Below are 19061 nucleotides of genomic sequence, written 5' to 3' on the forward strand. Positions count from 1 at the left end.
ACGGTGAACGTCATATATGAATGTCACGAAGGCCGCCATCAACACAGCAACCACAGACTGTGAAGTCCCCAGGATCTCTTTAGTGGCTCCAGAGAGTTCCTGCACTAAAGATTACTGCTGCGTCTGTCAGGCAATGTTGACAATGTCATCCAAAGCAGTATTTCCACGGAGCTTAATATTTTTCTGCTTTTCCTTGTCTCTGGGTGATTCCTTGAGCACTTGATGATGGTCAGGGCAGAGGTACAATTCCATATGCGCCTGTCTCTTCTGAATGGTCGGTTCCACTATAATTTTAGACCCGTCTCGCCACCTGCTGCCTTGGTGAGTCATCATCAACCTTTTCTGAAGAGGAGTTCAGAGGGCTGATGCTAGACATACCACTGGCTCCCCTACAGATACAGCTCAGGTACAAGACTTTATTTTCCTTGGAGTCAGGGAGGCATGGCAGAGGAAGCTAGGGTAGGATGAACCCAGATGCAGGATAACCAAAGAAAGCTGAGACTTGGCCTCCTGCAAACCAAGTGCCAAGCAATACCTGGTATTTTTACACAGCCTCTATCTCTTCATTGCATCTGCATTTAATGCATCACATAAACCACGACCTGTGAGCAAAGCAAAATGGTCTCATTCCCATTTTACAAATAAGAACACAGATCAAAAGTACCAGGTACCTCTTTCAAGGACTCGGCTCTTTGGATAGTAGCCACGTTAAGACTGGAACCCAGCTGTCCTAACTGCAGGAGTTAAACTCCTTACACTTCCCACTCACCGCCCTGTGTGCAATGAACGGGAGTAAGTCACGAAACAAGGCTGAAACCAGTAGAAGGGAGCAAGAAAACTCTGAGTGGATTGTAAAATGAGAGTGAACTGCACAAAATATCCTTTTAAATATGCCTTACACTCCTATGGGGATTCTGTTGTTGTATGACTTTAGTCACCCCAAGGACTGTAGCCCACCAGGCTCCTCTGTCCATGGGATTTCCCAGGCAAGGATACTGGAGTGGGTTGCCATTTTCTACTCCAGGGGATCTTCTTGACCCAGGGATTAAACCCACATTTCCTGCATTGGCAGGTAGGTTCTTTACCACTGAGACACCTAGGAAGCTTCCCTCTGGGGATACTCTCATGCTAAAACACAAAGACACAGGAGTCACTCAGAGTCACAGACATCCCTCCGAAGATGTGAGCACTGGAAGAGGACTTGGAGGTTCAGCTAACTTATATAAAGGAGAAGGGCAAAGTCACTGACTAGTCCAGGCCACTCCAGGACTCAGAGGTTCATTGGATGCCTGTTTCCAAAAGCTTTCCCTTCAGTACCTTTCTGCCTCCTTCTATGGGAAGGACATGACCTCCTCGCAGTGGTAGAGGCCCTGGCATTTCACTGCGAGCCAAGGTAGTTGGCCTTCAGCCATGGACACAAGCAGAAAAACTGAACATCCAGCCAAGGAACTTTAGAGTCACTAAGAGGAGCATCCTATGAAGCTATCTCTCTGCAGCCTGCCACACTGCCTGGACTCCCACCATCAGGTATCCCGGTCCATGGATTACAGCAAAGAACCACAGTACAAACGTGAAAAGGCCATTAATATGGCCAGAGCAACTTTTAGCCATTGTGTGTGCTCAGACACTTCAGTTGCATCCGACTCTTTGTGACCCCATGGACCATAGCCTGCCAGGCTCCGGTGTCCATGAGATTTTTCTGGCCAGAATACTGGAGTGGGTTGCCATGCTCTCCTCCAGCGGATCTTCCTGACCCAGGGATAGAACCAGCATCTCCTGAACTGTGGGTGGATTCTTTACTGCTGAGCCAGGAAGGAAGCCCTTTAGCCATCAACAACCCACTGTAATTGATCAAAGGAACCTTTGCTGAGGGTAGGGCCCTGAAGAAATGGAACAGAACACAGGTGTGTTCTGCCAGAAAGAAGAGGGAATAAGCGGTCCCTGGCCTGAAACTTGGAGTTTGGACTAAGAAAGGACTCCTCAGCCTGGAGGACAACCCTGGATACTTGGGCAGCAAAGGGGTGGGGAGAAATGATGACATCATATGGATACAGAAACTTTACTTGGGCAAGTGGTAAAAATCCAAGCAAACTGGCTTCAGGTCAGTTCAGTCGCTCAGTCGTGTCTGACTCTTTGCGACCCCATGAACTGCAGCACGCCAGGCCTCCCTGTCCATCACCAACTCCCGGAGTTCACTCAGACTCACATCCATTGAGTCAGTGCCGTCCCCTTCTCCTCCTGCCCCCAGTCCCTCCCAGCATCAGGGTCTTTTCCAATGAGTCAACTCTTCGCATGAGGTAGCCAAAGTACTAGAGTTTTTCAGCTTTAGCATCATTCCTTCCAAAGAACACGCGGGACTGATCTCCTTTAGAATGGACTGGTTGGATCTCTTTGCAGTCCAAACTGACTTAAGCCTTAATAAAATAAAATAATAAAATGAAAAAAATAAAATAAAATAGAGTATACTGGCTTATGAAACCCAAAGATCCAAACGTGGACTGGCCTCAGGCTCTCACTTTTCTGCCTTCTCCAACTTCCTCTGGGTGGGCTGCGCCAGCCTCAAGTTGAGCGAAAGCCGCTGAACAACTTCTGCAGAAAAAGAACTCCTCCTACCCAGAATGCAGGAGTGAATTCTAATCGGCTACATGGTCCTGCCTAATCACTGAGCTATGATTGGCCAGGCTAGATCACGCGCTTCCCCAAGGCCGTTTTGGACTGACAGCCTCGATTTTCATTCAGGAAGCTGGTTCATTCTGAGCAGTGCCATCAGCTCTGTTCCTCATCTCCTCAAGCCTCTGCCACACAAACGCGGGTCCATGAAGGTGACACACACATAAACACACTTAGGATCACCTCTGCCACCAGGACTACTCAACGCTGATCTGGGAAATGCCACAGTGATGAGCTCCATATTGCCCAGAGTGTACGTTGATAGAAAGAAACCCAGGGTCCCTCCAGTTCTGAGCAGGACAGCCCTTCCAGAAGGGAACTGTCAAAGCCACCTTACAAAGTAGCATTACTTGTTTAACTGTCTATTGTTTGCTGATGTTCTCATCCAGTATAAGTATTGCTCTGTGAGGTCAGAGACTGAATGTCTCCTTGCTTATGGAATCTCCAGCATCAAGAATGGGCGGTACTTGGACCAGGGTATGAATTCAGTAAACGTTTAAGCCTGCACCAGGGAAGCGGCAAGTGTCCCTTAGGCTGCCCTCTGAGCATCACCCCAGGGGCAGCTTAGGCTGACCGTGAATAGACACATCACTTTCCCTGCAGTCACGGGAGCACAACAGAAATGGACAGAGCTCTCACCTCTCCAGTTTGCAGAAACAGAGAGCCTTACTTACAGAGCCTACTTAACAAAGTGAAGCCATGGAGGTCTCCCAGGTTGAGCATCATGCCCATAAAGGGTGACCAGCTGAGGGAGCTCCAGGAGAGGTGTTAAGGGCCTGGGCGGTCCAGATCTCCGTGGTCTGATGGGACACTAGGAAGCCAGGAGCACCAGGGAGATCCTGGGGCCTGAGTGGAAGGAAGCCCTGCTGGTGGGAAAAGGGAACCAGAGAGCAGAAAGGAGAGGTGGAAAGTGGCCTGGGCAAAACTTTGCTTCCCCTTCCCAGACCTCTCATTTCCTCTGTCCCTGGGAGGCAGTGAGGGGGGTGCTGTTGTCTGCCTTTCTACACAGACACCTGTAATCACCGGCGCCATCAACTCCCCGTCCCTGCATGGAAGCTGCTCGCTACAGGGAGAACCTCAGCTCCAGACTAGAGTTGCCTAGCAACTCAGAATCCTGAAAAGAAGTGGAGGAGCCAGATAGGAAAGGGCAGAGGGGAGTGGGTCTGGCAGAGGAAGGAGATACCGGGAGTAGACAGCCTTACGCCCAGGCTCTCAGGTCCTTAGGACCTGTCCACCCACCTCCAGCTGTCCTCTCACTGGCCACTAGGTGCCTGACCTACCACTGGAGATATTTCCCTTTCAAATCACTTCTCTCTTTGAATTGCAAATCCTCTGGAGAGGCTCTGCCCACTGCACTGAGCATGAGGGGAGCTTATGAGACCCTCTTGGGGAAAGAGAAAGAGGAAAGGTGGAAATGAAGTCTTATCCCACCCTAATCTGCCCTGTGCTTCCTACTATATTCCATGTTAATTCAGGGCATTCCACTCTTCCCTACCCAATGTGTGTCCTCAGGTGCAGGGCCAAGATATGAGGCTTGCATATTGACAGCCAGATCCGTGAGGGACTCAGTGAGCAGCTTCGCTCGTGGAGCTTCAGTCCTATCTAAAACAATCTTCAATCATGAGGTTGTCATCAAAGTCAGGGGGAAATAATACATTTGAGAATAACTAGTACAATATTTGGCATGTAGACAGTACATCTATATGCTAGTTTCCCTTCCTAAAGATTGAAGACATGTTGCCAAGGTCATGGTCATGGGGACCCTTGAGGTATACATAAGCCCTCCTACTTTGGTGCAAACTAACCAGACTCTAATTCTAATTTTGGAGGTGAAATTTAGCTCCAAGGCTGGAGAAACCCCTGAAAGTCAACTCTTGACTTTAAAGCTGGGAGACTTCAATCCTTGCTCTTGGGGAACACATCACCCAGTGGGCAAAGTGGAGCAACAGTCAGGAGAGTTGGAAAAAACCAGACATTAACCCCATGTTTTGTTTCTGAATTAATCAGGTGTTCTGTTGGCTTTATTTTTCCAGAGCCACTGGGGCCATTCTTACATCTGGCCACCTTTGATGGGTCATTTCAGCTGACCTCTGGCAGTGCTTATGACTTTAGTCTACCTATCTTCATGGCAGTGGCAGTCAGTGCTGGGACTACGGATTTGTCTGGATTTGGGTTTGCCATACTTTGGCTGGTGTTAGACCTCTGGATAGAAACAAGGCTTCATTTCAGATCCTTGGAGCACAATTTTAGATCAAGATTTGACTGGCAAATGGAATGTGATTTTGTAAACTCATCATCTTGTGCTTATTCATTCTTCTGTCCACACTGCACTTATTAAGTTAGACCCAATTGTGCACTAAATATAAAGAATATGGAAAAAGGAAGAAAATGGCCCCAGCCTGCATTTTCTGCCTTATAAAAGAACACTAGAAAATAGCCTATCATTCAAATCCAGATAAAGCAGTTCCTCTTCTCCGGGCAAGGGTAGTTCAGAGAAGGAGCTGGAAATAGTACGGTCAGGGTAAGAGAGCTTCTGGGGCAGAGGGAAATTTTCTGAAGCACCCTATCTCCACACAAAATTTTACCTTCTCCAATATCCATATTCCTAGACCCAGTTGAACTCAGGGAAAAAAGTATACCTAAGAATGGGGGAAAGTGACAGGCAAGCAAGGACCCCAAAGCTTGAAGGATATTAGAATTGATAGAATATTGACAGGAAAGGAAAGAAGAGGGGACAAGAGTACCCGCAGTGTCCTTTCTGTAGCCACTGGTTGGGTGCCTAATTAGCAGTCTTATACATCAGCTCAGCCCTGAGTCTTCATTCATTCACTGCTATCCAATTAGATCAGTCTGCCCTCCATGTTCCTAAGGCGTGTGTGTGTGTGTGTGTGTGTGTGTGTGTGTGTGTGTTAGGAGAGGACATCTGTGTGTGCCTACTGAGGGCACCTACAGTGCATGCAGGTGGAGTCTGTGTTGCGTTGTGTGTGTGTGTGTGTGTGTGTGTGTAACCTGTGGATTCATGATGGAAAACACTCTGATGTAAAAAAAAATAGATGTGTGCATGTGCTCAGTCATTAAGTCCTGTCTGACTCTTTGCAACCCCATGGACTGTAGCTCACCAGGCTCCTCTGTCTATTGGGATTCTCCAGGCAAGAATACTGGAGTGGGTTGCCATTGCCTTCTCTAGGGCATCTTCCCAAACCAGGAATGAAAACTTCATCTCCTGCATTGCAAGCAGTTTCTTTATCACTGAGTCACCTGGGAAGTAAAAAAAAAAAAAAAAAGTGATATTAAATAGTAAACTGATAATAGAGAACTGGCTTGAAAGGCAGAAACCCCCAGAACCTTTGGAAATACATGACAATTTTGTTTCCTGCGGGGCCTCTGTCCAGTTTTATTCCTGGCGCCAGCGTGTGCAGCATAGAGATGGTCTGAGATCAGAGCCCCTTTTCTCTGAGCTGCCCACAGCCATCCTGGTGTGTATCTGAGCATCCCTGCCATGGCTGTGGTCGTATTCATTTTTATCTCGAGTGGACTAGTCTCCTCTGCAATGGGTGACCCACTTTCAGAGCAAGACAGAAGACTTGGGCATCAGATATTTGGCCTCTGCCTGATATCTCTTACGTTGGGAAGGGTACTGACAGGAAAGGGACCCATGGCCACCCTTTTCTATCCCTCTCTCCTGTCTTACTCCAGAAGTTTCTCATTAGGGTGTGGCTTTTCATTCCCACTCCTGGACTTTGTGCTGTGTCCTCTAGCAGGAACTCTTTCGTCTCTTGCTCTGCCCCTTCAAACTCCGAATCCTAGCTGGGGCCCCCCAACCCCACAACTGACCCCTTTATTCCCCTGCTCACACTGCACCCTCTCTGCTGTCTCCCCTTGGACTGTCTGTGCAAACAACTTTGCAGGAATTATATTCTGTCTTCTGATGGTTTCTAGCTAAGTTCTCTCTCTCTAACTGAGGCAGGAGATTGCAGAAGGGTTCCCCTCTTTGACACCTCCTCCCTTGCTACAGTCTTTGACTTAGAGCAGGCCCTTATTAAAACTTGCCTGCATTGAATTAACTGAATCACCCCTACTGGAAGACTCATAATTAGATGGCTTACAATTTACATGAGCTGAGGACTTTAGCATTTGCACCAATCCGCTTCTATGAATCATGTAATTGGAGCCTGACAATTCCCCTTTGAGGAAGCCAGGAAAGGGCTTATTAACTCCAGGTTACAGATTAAAGAAGATGAGATTCGAGAAGGTTTGTGGTTTCCTCTAAAGTCATGTAGGCAGGTGAGGGCATCCAGCCAGTCCTGATCCTACAGATACTATGCTCTTTTCACTGTCACACGTGGCCTGGGCGATACCTTGATGCCACTCACATCCTCATCTCAACTGTTTGTTCTCACCCAGTGCCCTCCATGTGATATCCCTGCAGCTACCTTCTAACTGCTGTTGAGCTCCAAAACCCCACCAACGGTGCTAAATCCTTGGTTGTGTTTCTACTCCAGCGACATTGGAAAGAGAAACTTGATCACTATTGTTGAAGGTCAATAGATTGATAAGGAATTAAAATATGAACACTTCAAAGGGGATGTGAGTTAGAACAGTAATGATCCCTTAATCCACTCCCCTCTCCTGGCTCAACTGGCAGAATTTGGAAGAAAATGATGCTTTAGACCCATTCAATCAAATACGGTATCTGCCAGCCACCTGGGGCTATTGAGTACTTGGGAAGTGCATGCATGTTCAGTTATGTCCAACTCTGTACAGCTGCATGGACAGTAGCCCGACAGGCTCCTCCATCCTTAGGATTTCCCAGGCAAGAATACTGGAGTGGGTTACCATTTCCTACTTCAGGAGATCTTCCTGACCCAGGGCTTGAACCAGCATCTCCTGCACTGGCAGGTGTTGTTTTTTGGTTTTTGGTTTTTTTTACCACTGAGCCACTTGGGAAGCCCACTTGAGAAGTAGTCATGTATGGATGTGAGAGTGGGACCATAAAGAAAGCTGAGCACCAAAGAATTGATGCTTTTGAACTGTGGTGTTGGAGAAGACTCTTTGAGAGTCCCTTGGGCTGCAAGGATATCCAACCAGTCCATCCTAAATTCCTTTAAGACTGATTGGAAGGACTGATGCTGAAACTGAAGCTCCAATACCCTGGCCACCTGATTCAAAGAACTGACTCACTGGAAAAGACCCTGATGCTGGGAAAGATTGAAGTCGGGAGGAGAAGGGACGACAGATGATGAGATGGTTGGATGGCATCACAGACTCTATGGACATGAGTTTGAGTGAGTTCAGGGAGTTGGTGATGGACAGGGAAGCCTGGCATGGGGCAGTCCATGGGGTTGCAAAGAGTCAGACATGACTGAGTGGCTGTACTGAACTGACTGAATTCCAGTTGATATATACTTTATTTTTTAACACTGCTATTATTTTGATTTAATATTTATTTAACCACATTTTAAGGATTTTCCCATACAAATGTACCTGCTTCATTTTTTAAAAATATGGTTCAATATGCAAAAATTCCCACATTAACCATTTCATTATATAATTTATTAAGTATATTCACGGTGCCATGTAACCAATCTCTAGAATTTGCTCATCTTGCAAAACTGTATTCATTAAGAAACTTTTCATCCAGTTGATATATACTTTAAATGTAAACAAACACAAAATTTCAGACTTATTATGAAGAGAGTGTAAACATCTTATTATTAACCTCTTATAGTGACAATACGTTGAAATTAGAATAGTTTAGAGGTAGTGAATTAAGTTAAAATATATTCAAAACATAAATTTCACCTGCTTCTTTTTACTTTTTAATATGTCTGCAAGTAAATTTTACATTTTATTTGTAGCTCACATTATATTTCTATTGAACAGGGTTGGTGTGAATCATAACCTTCAAACTCGCAGGACTCTTTAAATAACCCCATGCAGGTAGCCATATGCTCAGATTGTGTTTGAGGTCCCATTAGATGCAGCACTAAGTATTCAGGACAGTCTTTCAAGAAGATGGTGCTTGTTTCCTCCTCAAAATTGTCCCTAGCGGTCAGCTTCTCCGACCTTGCAGGGTTGATGGTTGGCCCCAGCACAGAAACATCAGCCTCCTCAGCAGAGCAATCCCTGACTGAATTCCCTGAGCCCGGCTCACTACCAGGGCAGTGCCTCTGTCTTCCTGTATATCCTGGTCTGGCCCCGCCCCAGGGGGAGGGCCTCTGGTTAAAACCACCCCTTAACATTCTGCACACTGCCAAGGAGTACTGAGAGGCTATGTATGCACTCAACCGAATCGCCAGTGTCTTCTAAGAGGTGGCTGGCTTTGACCAAAGTGAAGACACTAACTCGGACTAGTTCAGAACCAATTCAATTGGATCAACAAATAGCAACTGAACATCTGTTGTAAGATTTGTCTCCCTGTGTAGTACATGTATTGTGCACATAGAAGCAATTAATATAGTCTTGCCCTCCTTAAATATTAAATAGTTAGAAGATCACTCTCATCAGTAAGCAGAAGCTTTCATTGTAACTCAAGACAAAAAGAAAAACTCAAGACAACAACGGCTTACAACAACAGCTTTCTATTGTCGAGTTTGTAAGTCTTCTAGTTAATTTCCACACCTGGTACAGGGTCTGCGGCATGGTGGTGGGAAGGAGAATCAACCACCAGTGAAGTGGGGAGCCAGCTAGTAACTGAGCTGTGGGACTCTTGGCAGAGCAGCCTCCTGTCCACCTGAGCCTCAGTTTCCTCCATCTTCATATTTTAAAGGTGAAGCTTAGACTAGCTGATCTCTTGAACTACTTGCAATGCTAGCCTCCTTGAATGCTGCAGTCTGCCCTTGAGCATCCCCCACAAAGGCCCACAGATACTCTTTCAGCCCTTTGTTTGAAAGAGCTCTATGGTAACATAGAACTCCCTCCTTGCAAAAGACCTCTGTTTTTCAACATTCTTCCTCTCTAGGCTGCCATGATAGTATCTCTAACTCCCACCTGCAAATTGTTACCGAATGGGTAAGTAGAGAGAAGTTGCTCTGTGTTTCAGAAGAGGTCAGGGTTGTCAAATAAAGGAGTGATAAGGGCGAAAGAATTCAGTGGAGCCTTCCATAATGGATAATACTGCAGAAAGCAAGAGGGTAGATTAAACCAACAGAAAAAGGAAGGAAGGAAGCAAGGAGAGGACGAAGGAAAGAGGGGTGGGTGAATTAATTTCTGGCCTAAAACAGAGACCCAAGGAGAGAGAGTTCAGAAAGGAGAAAACACAGTTCTTCAATTGCCCTTTCCAGTCTTCAGAGGGAGAAGGCAATGGCACCCCACTCCAGTACTCTTGCCTGGAAAATCCCATGGATGGAGGAGCCTGGTAGGCTGCAGTCCACGGGGTCGCTAAGAGTTGGACACAACTGAGCAACTTTCACTTTCACTTTTCACTTTCATGCATTAGAGAAGGAAATGGCAACCCACTCCAATGTTCTTGCTTGGAGAATCCCAGGGACGGAGGAGCCTCTTGGTCTGCCATCTATGGGGTTGCACAGAGTTGGACACAACTGAAGTGACTTAGCAGCAGCATAGCAGCAGTCTCCAGAAGACCATCTTTAAGTGAGACAATATTTATAATGATTAAATGGAACTTTTGTCATTTATTGAGTACTATGTGCTAAGCACTTGATTCATTAAAACTTCATAACCACACCCATGAAATAGGAACTAAAGGATTCCCATTTTACAGATTTAAAAAATGAGGTCCATGGAGGACTTTTTGCACAGATGTTTTGTTCTAGCTCCAAAATTCTATTATCTTGTGATTCATTTTTTTTTAATTGTCATTTCTGTTGGCACTGAAAAGCACCTGGAGATTTAGGACAGTAGTTGAGGAAAAAGTCTTCAGCAGAGATCCCACCCCATAAATACTTCCTCACAGGGTAAAGAATGTCTCTCCCTTCACCCACCCCTTAGAATGCATGCTGATGGAGAGATGAAGTCAATGGTCAAGTTCTGGAGCAAGAAAGATAGGATTGCCTAGGAAGGCATTCCCCATTGAACCTCCATGAGATGGATCCCACTGGTCTCTGCTCTCATATACATATCACCTCTTGACGGCCACATTGCCCTATAACTATAGCTTATATCTAAAGATGCCACATAAGCCAAAGGAGGTCCTCCTCACTGCTAGTCTCACCTCCAGCAAGAAGCTTTGAGTAAAGCAAAATATGGAAAACTACAAACAGACATTTTCCAACAGAGGGTCTCAGGGTCCCCTGAAACATGAATCTACAAAATTAAGAAAGTCTGTAGATCCCAGGCTGCCCCTCACTCTGAGGTGGGAGTAGAAAGGGGGTACATAACGATGTCATTTCATGTGATTAAAAAAATATTGCATAAGTAGGGCGAAGGAAAATAGAATAAAATATAAACTAAAAATAAATGGTTGAGTCAACTCATCTTTAATGCTTTTGCGTGTAACATCTATTTTGTATAATGGAATACGACTTTCATACTCCGACTGCAAATTTAACCTTGGCCACAAGTTATGATGTACATTACAATACACTTTTATTATGTTACACAGTATTGTGGTGGTTTTTTTTTAATCTATTGCTAAGCCCCTAACAGTATGTCTGCGTCAGTGAAGCCCATCTGTCACAACCACAGTGGAGATATTATTATGTAAATAGTTCTAGGGCCTCCTTTTGGGGGAATTTAATATACTGTCCTAATATCCCAGCCAGGAAAAAAAAATGTTTATGAAAAAAAACTTTTTTTTTTTGGTTTGTTTGTTTCATTTGTAGAGAAAGGCAGTTTGAGTTGCTGACTTTTTTTTTAATAGTTCAAATCTCTTCTCTCTCTCACTCACAATGTCTTTAAAAGCTAATGATATGGCTCCTAATAAAATAAAATAAAATACATGAGAGACTTCTTTTAAACACACCAGCTGAAGTGTAGAGCATTAATATCTTGCAGCCTAGTGCATTAGCCATCTTTTCTATATTACAGTCATATTTCAATAAACTAAGTTTTCTTAGCAGGTGCCATCTTGGATTATTTCTTTATTAGACTGAGTTATAAAATATGCAGAATGGTAGGCTGAATTTTTTGTTATTTATTGCAGGTTTTAAACCTTTGCCAAAATCCATACAACTAAATCTCCCTCCTTAGAGGTGGAGAGGCAGCACCTGGAAGGGACCTGCAGGCACTTTCGCTCTCAGGGCTGTCAATCAGGTGGCTTGGGGGACGAGGGCAGGAGAGAACAGAGTATGACTTGCAAACAGAAGATGCCAGTTCTCCTGACTTCTCAGTGTGTCTTAATTAACCAAGTTAGGATTTTAAGGCAGCACAAAGAAAAGAGTTACTTGGCCCTCCCAGGCCCACATCAAGCATGTCCATGCTTTTACTCCAACAGGCATCATAGTTTTGCTGAGCTCTAGCCAAGCAGTGAGTGCTTTGCAGGAAGCAAGAGAAGCAAACTGCATGTACTTCAAGACCTCAAGGGGCACTAGTCCATGATACCAGGTAGAGAACTGGCGAGAAGTGATACCAGGTATAGAACTACTTGAGGGTGTCTTAGTCTGTTCATGATGCTGTAATAAAGTACCACTAACTGAGTGGCTTATGAACACCAGAAATGTATTGCCCACAGTCTGGAGGCTGGAAGCTCAAGATCAAGGCACTGGAAACTAGTGTCTGCTAAGAGCATGTTTCTTGGTTCATAGCCATCTCCTTGCTGTGTTTTCACATAGTGAAAGGAGCAAGCTCTCTGGGGCCTATTTTATAAGGGCACTAATTCCATTCACTAGGGCTCCACCCTCATGGCCTAATCACTCAAAGGTTACACTTTCAAATACCATCATATGGAAGATTAGGTTTCAATACAGGAATTGGAGTTAGAGGGACACAAACATCGCATCTAGTGTAGGGGTAAAGTGGTCACATGACTGTATGGGTGGGTCCGACTAAGGGCTATAGGAATTGAGAAGAGGGAGCAGTGGTGCAGGGCTGCTAATCAAGGGAAGCTTCCCAAGGTTGGAGGGGAGGGGTGTCAGCTGGGGCCCAAGGAAAAAGTAGGATTTAGCTGGTCGGAGAGAAGCTGCCACCAGATATCACAACACAGGCATGCACCTGCACTTCTTCCAGGCAGGGGAAAAGACACAATGGAGGTCTGGAAGCAGAAAGAACACATAGGAGATGATAAAGAAGCAGATGAGGTGACAGTGACACATTCCCCGTATCAGCTTGCTGGGCTCAAGAGAGGTCTGGCAACCAGGTGAGGGAAACCCTCCAGCATCTGTTTCACAAGGGGCTAAGCAGCCTCCAGGGTGGCCCAGCAGGAAAGAACCCTCAGTGCAGGAGATCTGGGTTCGGTCCCTGGTCAGAAAGATCCCCTGGAGAGGGGAATGCCAACCCACTCCAGTATTCTTGCCCAGAGAATCCCATGGACAGAGAAACCTCCCAAGCTACCGTCCATGGGGTCTCAAAGAGTCGGATATGACTGAGTGGCTGAACAAGCACACAAGCAGCTTCCTGGCAGAAAGCCCTCTTAAAATAAGCAGGAGTCAGCAACCCAGGCTTGGCCCAGGCACTGAGCAGTCGTGGCTGCAGAAGAAGCATCACGTTGGCAGCGGCATGATCCTTGTTTTTCACACACCTCTCCCAGTCCAGCCATGTCTCAGGTTCGAGGGTGGCAACAAGTAAAATCCAGAAAACACCGCTTGACCAAAAGCTCTGCCAGGCATCGCAGCACAGGCTTCTATTTGTGACCTCCATCTAAAGCACACAGAGGGGTAGGGGGGCACCCTCTGACTTGTGGACTGCACGCAGCCTCAGTCCCTAGAGTCTCCTGGCCGTGGAGGAGGCAGCCACAGCAGCAACGGTGCCCAGAGGCAGATCACAGGGTTGTATGGGACAGGAGGGGTGCAGGGGACGATGCCTGGAGGAAGCAGGGGTGCCCATAGTGACACCAGTGCCTGGTGGGTGGGGCCACTAACCAGATTCACAGGAAAATGCATACAATGACGTGTCATCTGGGAAGCTAAGTAGAGGATGTCTGTGTCAGCACACATGACTCAATTCATGTGATCTCATTCATGTGACTGCATCCATGCACCAGAACCGTGCTGTGGAAAGCTTGGTGCACACAGACAAGGGGAAAGGAGGGACACTGGAAGCTGGCTATGCCGAGGACAGGCATGTGGGATTGCAAGGAGGCTTGTACATGGCAACTCAAGACCATGTGGGCAACCAGTCATTGCTGCACTCCGTTGCCTTCAGCCACATTCCAGCTAAGCGCCTACTGGTAGAGGAACCCTCCCTGCCCCAGCCTCCAGAAAAGGCGGGTTCAGGGCACAGACCGGCCAACATGAGCCCGAAAGAAGCTCCCATGGCTTAGTTATGCTAGGAACTTCAGGGAGTGACACCGTGAGACCCCACCTGGGCAAACCAGGAGCACCCAGGCCCAACAGAGGAAGAAACCCCACATGCAGAGTAAACTTCCTCGGGTCTCCCATGCTCACTGCAAGAGCTCAAAGTGGCACGGGGAGAGGACAGGGGCTCAGAAGCAGGAAGGGAAGACCTTCCCAGCAGGGCGGAGGAGAAGCAACAAGAATATGACTTGGGAGTAACTGGGGTTGGGGAGGGGTCCCCTGGGAGCAAAGGGGCAGTGCCCCACTATCCCTTTCATCACACTTCCCCAAGACAGGATCCAAACAGGCCAAGTTCCTCTTAAAATCCCAGCCTAGAAATCCCAGCTCTGCCACTTACTGCACTGTGATCCTAGGCTATTTTCATAATCTTTCTGAGCCCCAGGGCCCTCATTTGTAAAAGGACATAACAGCACTTACAGATAAATACAGATACAGATACATAACAGCAGGACTGTGGTGAGGGGTAGATGAGTTATCAAGGGCCACACAGTAGGTGTTCAACAGGGGGCAAGTCCCTACCTGCTTGTAGGTCCATTTTGGTGCTTGGGATTGCTGTCCTGTGAACTCATATAAATACACCTGAGGCATCTAATTACATCTCAACCTGCACTGCAGCCCCTCTCCAGGGGGCAAATGAACCCCAAAGTCAACACCCTCCCCAGGCACCATTTAGGGAGCTTCCTCTAAGTTCAGACACACCCTTCCTCTGTCTGTCCTCAAGTCCTACTGCTCATCTGGGGACACCCATAAACTTTCTGGATCAGTGCAGAGCTTTGAGGAAGCCAAAACCAGAAGAGACCACGTGAACCTCGCTCTGACTGAAAGAGGCTGGAAATACCACGGTGAGACCTTTCTCACAATGTTCATAGATCCCCACAAATGTTCAAGGGTAGAGCAAACTCTACCCTAACTCTACCATACTGTTCATACTGTTCATGGGGTTCTCAAGGCAAGAATACTGAAGTGGTTTGCCATTCCCTTCTCCAGTGGACCACATTTTGTCAGAACTCTTCACCATGACCCATCCATCTTGGGTGGCCCTACATGGCACAGCTCATAGTTTCATTGAGTTAGACAAGTCTGTGGTCCATGTGATCAGTTTGATTAGTTTTGACTGTAAAGAGCAATATTGCATAGGAACATGGAATGTTGTTAGGTCCACGAATCAAGGTAAACTAGAAGTGGTCAAACAGGAGATGGCAAGAGTGAACATCAACATTTTAGGAATCGGTGAACTAAAATGGACTGGAATGGGTGAATGTAACTCAGATGATCACTGTATCTACTACTGTGGGCAAGAATGCCTTAGAAGAAATGGAGTAGCCCTCATACTCAACACAAAAAAAGTCCAAAATGCAGTACTTGGGTGCAATCTCAAAAATGACAGAATGATCCCTGTTTGTTTCCAAGGCAAACCATTCAGGGTCACAGCAATCCAAGTCTATGCCCCAACCAGTAACGCTGAAGAAGCTGAACAGTTCTATGAAGACCTATAAGACTTTCTAGAACTAACACCCAAAAAAGATTTCCTTTTAATCATAGGGGACAGGAATGCAAAAGTAGGAAGTCAAGAGATACCTGGAGTAACAGGCAAGTTTGGCCTTGGAGTACAAAATAAACCAGGGCAAAAGCTAACAGAGTTTTGCCAGGAGAACACACTGGTCATAGCAAACACCCTCTTCCAACAATACAAGAGAAGACTCTACACATGAACATCACCAGATGGTCAATACCAAAATCAGATTGGTTATATTCTTTGCATCAAAAGATAGAGAAGCTCTATACAGTCAGCAAAAACAAGATTGGGAACTGACTGTGGCTCAGGTCATGAACTCCTTATTGCCAAATTCAGACTTACATTGAAGAAAGTAGGGAAAACCACTAGACCACTCAGGTATGACCTACATCAAATCCTTTACGATTATACAGTGGACGTGACAGATAGATTCAAGGGATTAGATCTGGTAAGAGTGCCTGAAGAACTATGGACGCAATTTTGTGACATTGTACAGGAGGCAGGGATCAAAACCATTCCCAAGAAAAAGAAATGCAAAAAAGGCAAAATGGTTGTCTGAGGAGGCCTTACACATAGCTCAGAAAAGAAGAGAAGCTAAAGGCAAAGAAAAAAAGGAAAGATATACCCATTTGAATGCAGAGTTCTAAAGAATAGCAAGGAGAGATAAGAAAGCCTTCCTCAGTGATCAATGCAAAGAAATGTGCTGTGCTTAGTCATTCAGTCATGTCTGATTCTGCAACCCCATGGACTGTAGCCCACCAGGCTCCTCGGTCCATGAGGATTCCCTAGGCAAGAATAGTGAAATGGGTTGCCATTTCCTTCTCCGGTGCAAAGAAATAGAGGAAAACAATAGAATAGGAAAGACTAGACACCTCTTCAAGAAAATTAGAGATATCAAGGGAGTATTTCATGCAAAGATGGGCACAATAAAGGACAGAAATGGTATGGATCTAACAGAAGCAGAAGATATTAAAAATAGGTGTCAAGAATACACAGAAGAACTGCACAAAAAATGATCTTCACGACCCAGATAATCATGATGGTGTGATCACCAACCTAGACCCAGACATCCTGGAATGTGAAGTCAAGTGGGCCTTAGAAAGCATCACTACGAAAAAAGCTAGTGAAGGTGAAGGAATAACAGTTGAGCTATTTCAAATCCTAAAAGATGATGCTGTGAATGTGCTGCACTCAATATACCAGCAAATTTGGAAAACTCAGCAGTGGCCACAGGACTGGAAAAGGTCAGTTTTCATTCCAATTCCAAAGAAAGGCAATGCCAAATAATGGTCAAACTACCGCACAATTGCACTCATCTCACACGCTAGCAAAGTAGTGCTCAAATTCTCCAAGCCAGGCTTCAATTGTATGTGAACCATGAACTTCCAGATGTTCAAGCTGGTTTTAGAAAAGGCAGAGGAACCAGAGATCAAATTGCCAACATCTGCTGGATCATTGAAAAAGGAAGAGAGTTCCAGAAAAAAACATCTATTTCTGCTTTATTGACTATGCCAAAGCCTTTGACTGTGTGGATCACAAGAAACTGTGGAAAATTCTGAAAGAGTTGGGAATACTAGACCACCTCACCTGCCTCTTGAGAAATCTCTATGCAGGTCAAGAAACAATAGTTAGAACTGGACATGGAACAACAGACTGGTTCCAAATGGGAAAAGGAGTATGTCAAGGCTGTATATTGTCACCCTGCTTATTTAACTTATATGTTGAGTTCGTCATGCAAAATGCAAGGCTGGATGAAGCACAAGGTGGAATCAAGATTGCCAGGAGAAATATCAATCAACTCAGATATGCAGATGACACCACCCTTATGGCAGAAAGTGAAGAGGAACTAAAGAGCCTCTTGATGAAAGTGAAAGAGGAGAGTGAAAAAGCTGATTTAAAGCTCAACATTGAGAAAACTGAGATCACGGCATCCAGTCCCATCATTACATGGCAAATAGATGGGGAAACAATGGGAACAGTGACATGATTATTTTCTTGAGCTCCAAAATCACTGCAGATGGTGCTTGCAGCCATGAAATTAAAAGCCACTTGCTGCTTGGAAGAAAAGCTATGACCAACATAGACAGCATATTAAAAAGCAGACATTACTTTGCCAACAAAGGTGCATCTGTTCAAAGCTGTGGTTTCCCCTGTGGTCATGTATGGTTGTGAAAGTTGGACTTTAAAGAAAGCTGAGTGCCAAAGAATTGATGCTTTTGAACGTGGTGTTGGAAAAGACCCTTGAGAGTCCCTTGGACTGCAGGGAAATCAAACCAGTCAGTCCTAAAGGAAGTCAGTTCTGAATAGTCATTGGAAGGACTGATGTTGAAGCTGAAACTCCAATACTTTGGCCACTTGATGTGAAGAACTGACTCATTGGAAAAGACCCTGATGCTGGGAAAGATTGAAGGCAGGAGGAGAAGGGGATGACAGAAGATGAAATGGTTGGATGGCATCACTGACTCAGTGGACATGAGTTTGCATAAGCTCTGGGAGTTGGTGATGGACAGGGAAGCCTGGTGTGCTGCAGTCCACGGGGTCACAAAGAGTCGGACATGACTGAGTGACTGAACTGAACTCTACCACCACTGCCCCCTGAAAGCATCTTGGCAGGGCTCATGAGAGCAGATACCTCAAGGCAGGGGTGGGGGTTCCCAGGGCAGGAAGTTTCAGGAAAGCCTGGGGTCCTGGGAATGACTCCACCAGCAGTCTGGCTGTGGCAGTCCCGGAGGTTAAACTACAGCAGCAGTGCTAGGGTCAGACCCCTGACAGGAACTGAGGTTGGGGATTGTCCACCCCCTCCTCCAGCCTCTCCCCACTAGCCAAGCTGAGTGGGTTCCCTGAAATCACCTCCTGCTCCCACAGAATTAAGGCTCAGTTCCCCTGAGCTGGCTGCCCCGAAGACATCATCATAGGATTTGGGGAAAGGAGGAGACAGAAGAGGAAAGAGAAGGACTAGAGAGCCATCTGGGGCAAGAGCAAGACAGCCTTTGGAAGTGAGACTTCCCAAGGAAGAGCTAAACCAGAACCTCTTTTCATCAAATAGCAGTTAGAACCTTTCCGGTCTTGTGGCAGCTTCACAGAGATTAATTATCTGTGAGCTGACAGGCAGAGTAGGGTGGATGCCCAAGGGTGACCCAGTGAATGGGGGACTCTAGAAAGACTAAGGGGATATCATAGAGGCGGGGGGGGGGAGGGGGGGGGACATGCTCTCCCTCCTTCAGGGGCTGAAGGCTAGCCCTGACAACTGACACCATCTGGGACGCCGCCCCTCCCAGGAAGGGCACCACCGCAGAGGCCCCTCGAGTCAGACCCCACCATAGGCCTGAGGCCCTACAGAAGATGAAAGCCACTGAGGAGATGATGAGCGTTTGCAACTTTCATCTGAACCCCCTCTATGCAAACTCAGGAACCAGGTAGCAAAGAATGCTAAAGGGAGACTTGAAAATTATTTTTTTTCCCCC

The sequence above is a fragment of the Ovis canadensis genome, chromosome 23 (assembly GCF_042477335.2).
Source record: "Ovis canadensis isolate MfBH-ARS-UI-01 breed Bighorn chromosome 23, ARS-UI_OviCan_v2, whole genome shotgun sequence".
Lineage (NCBI taxonomy): Eukaryota > Metazoa > Chordata > Mammalia > Artiodactyla > Bovidae > Ovis > Ovis canadensis.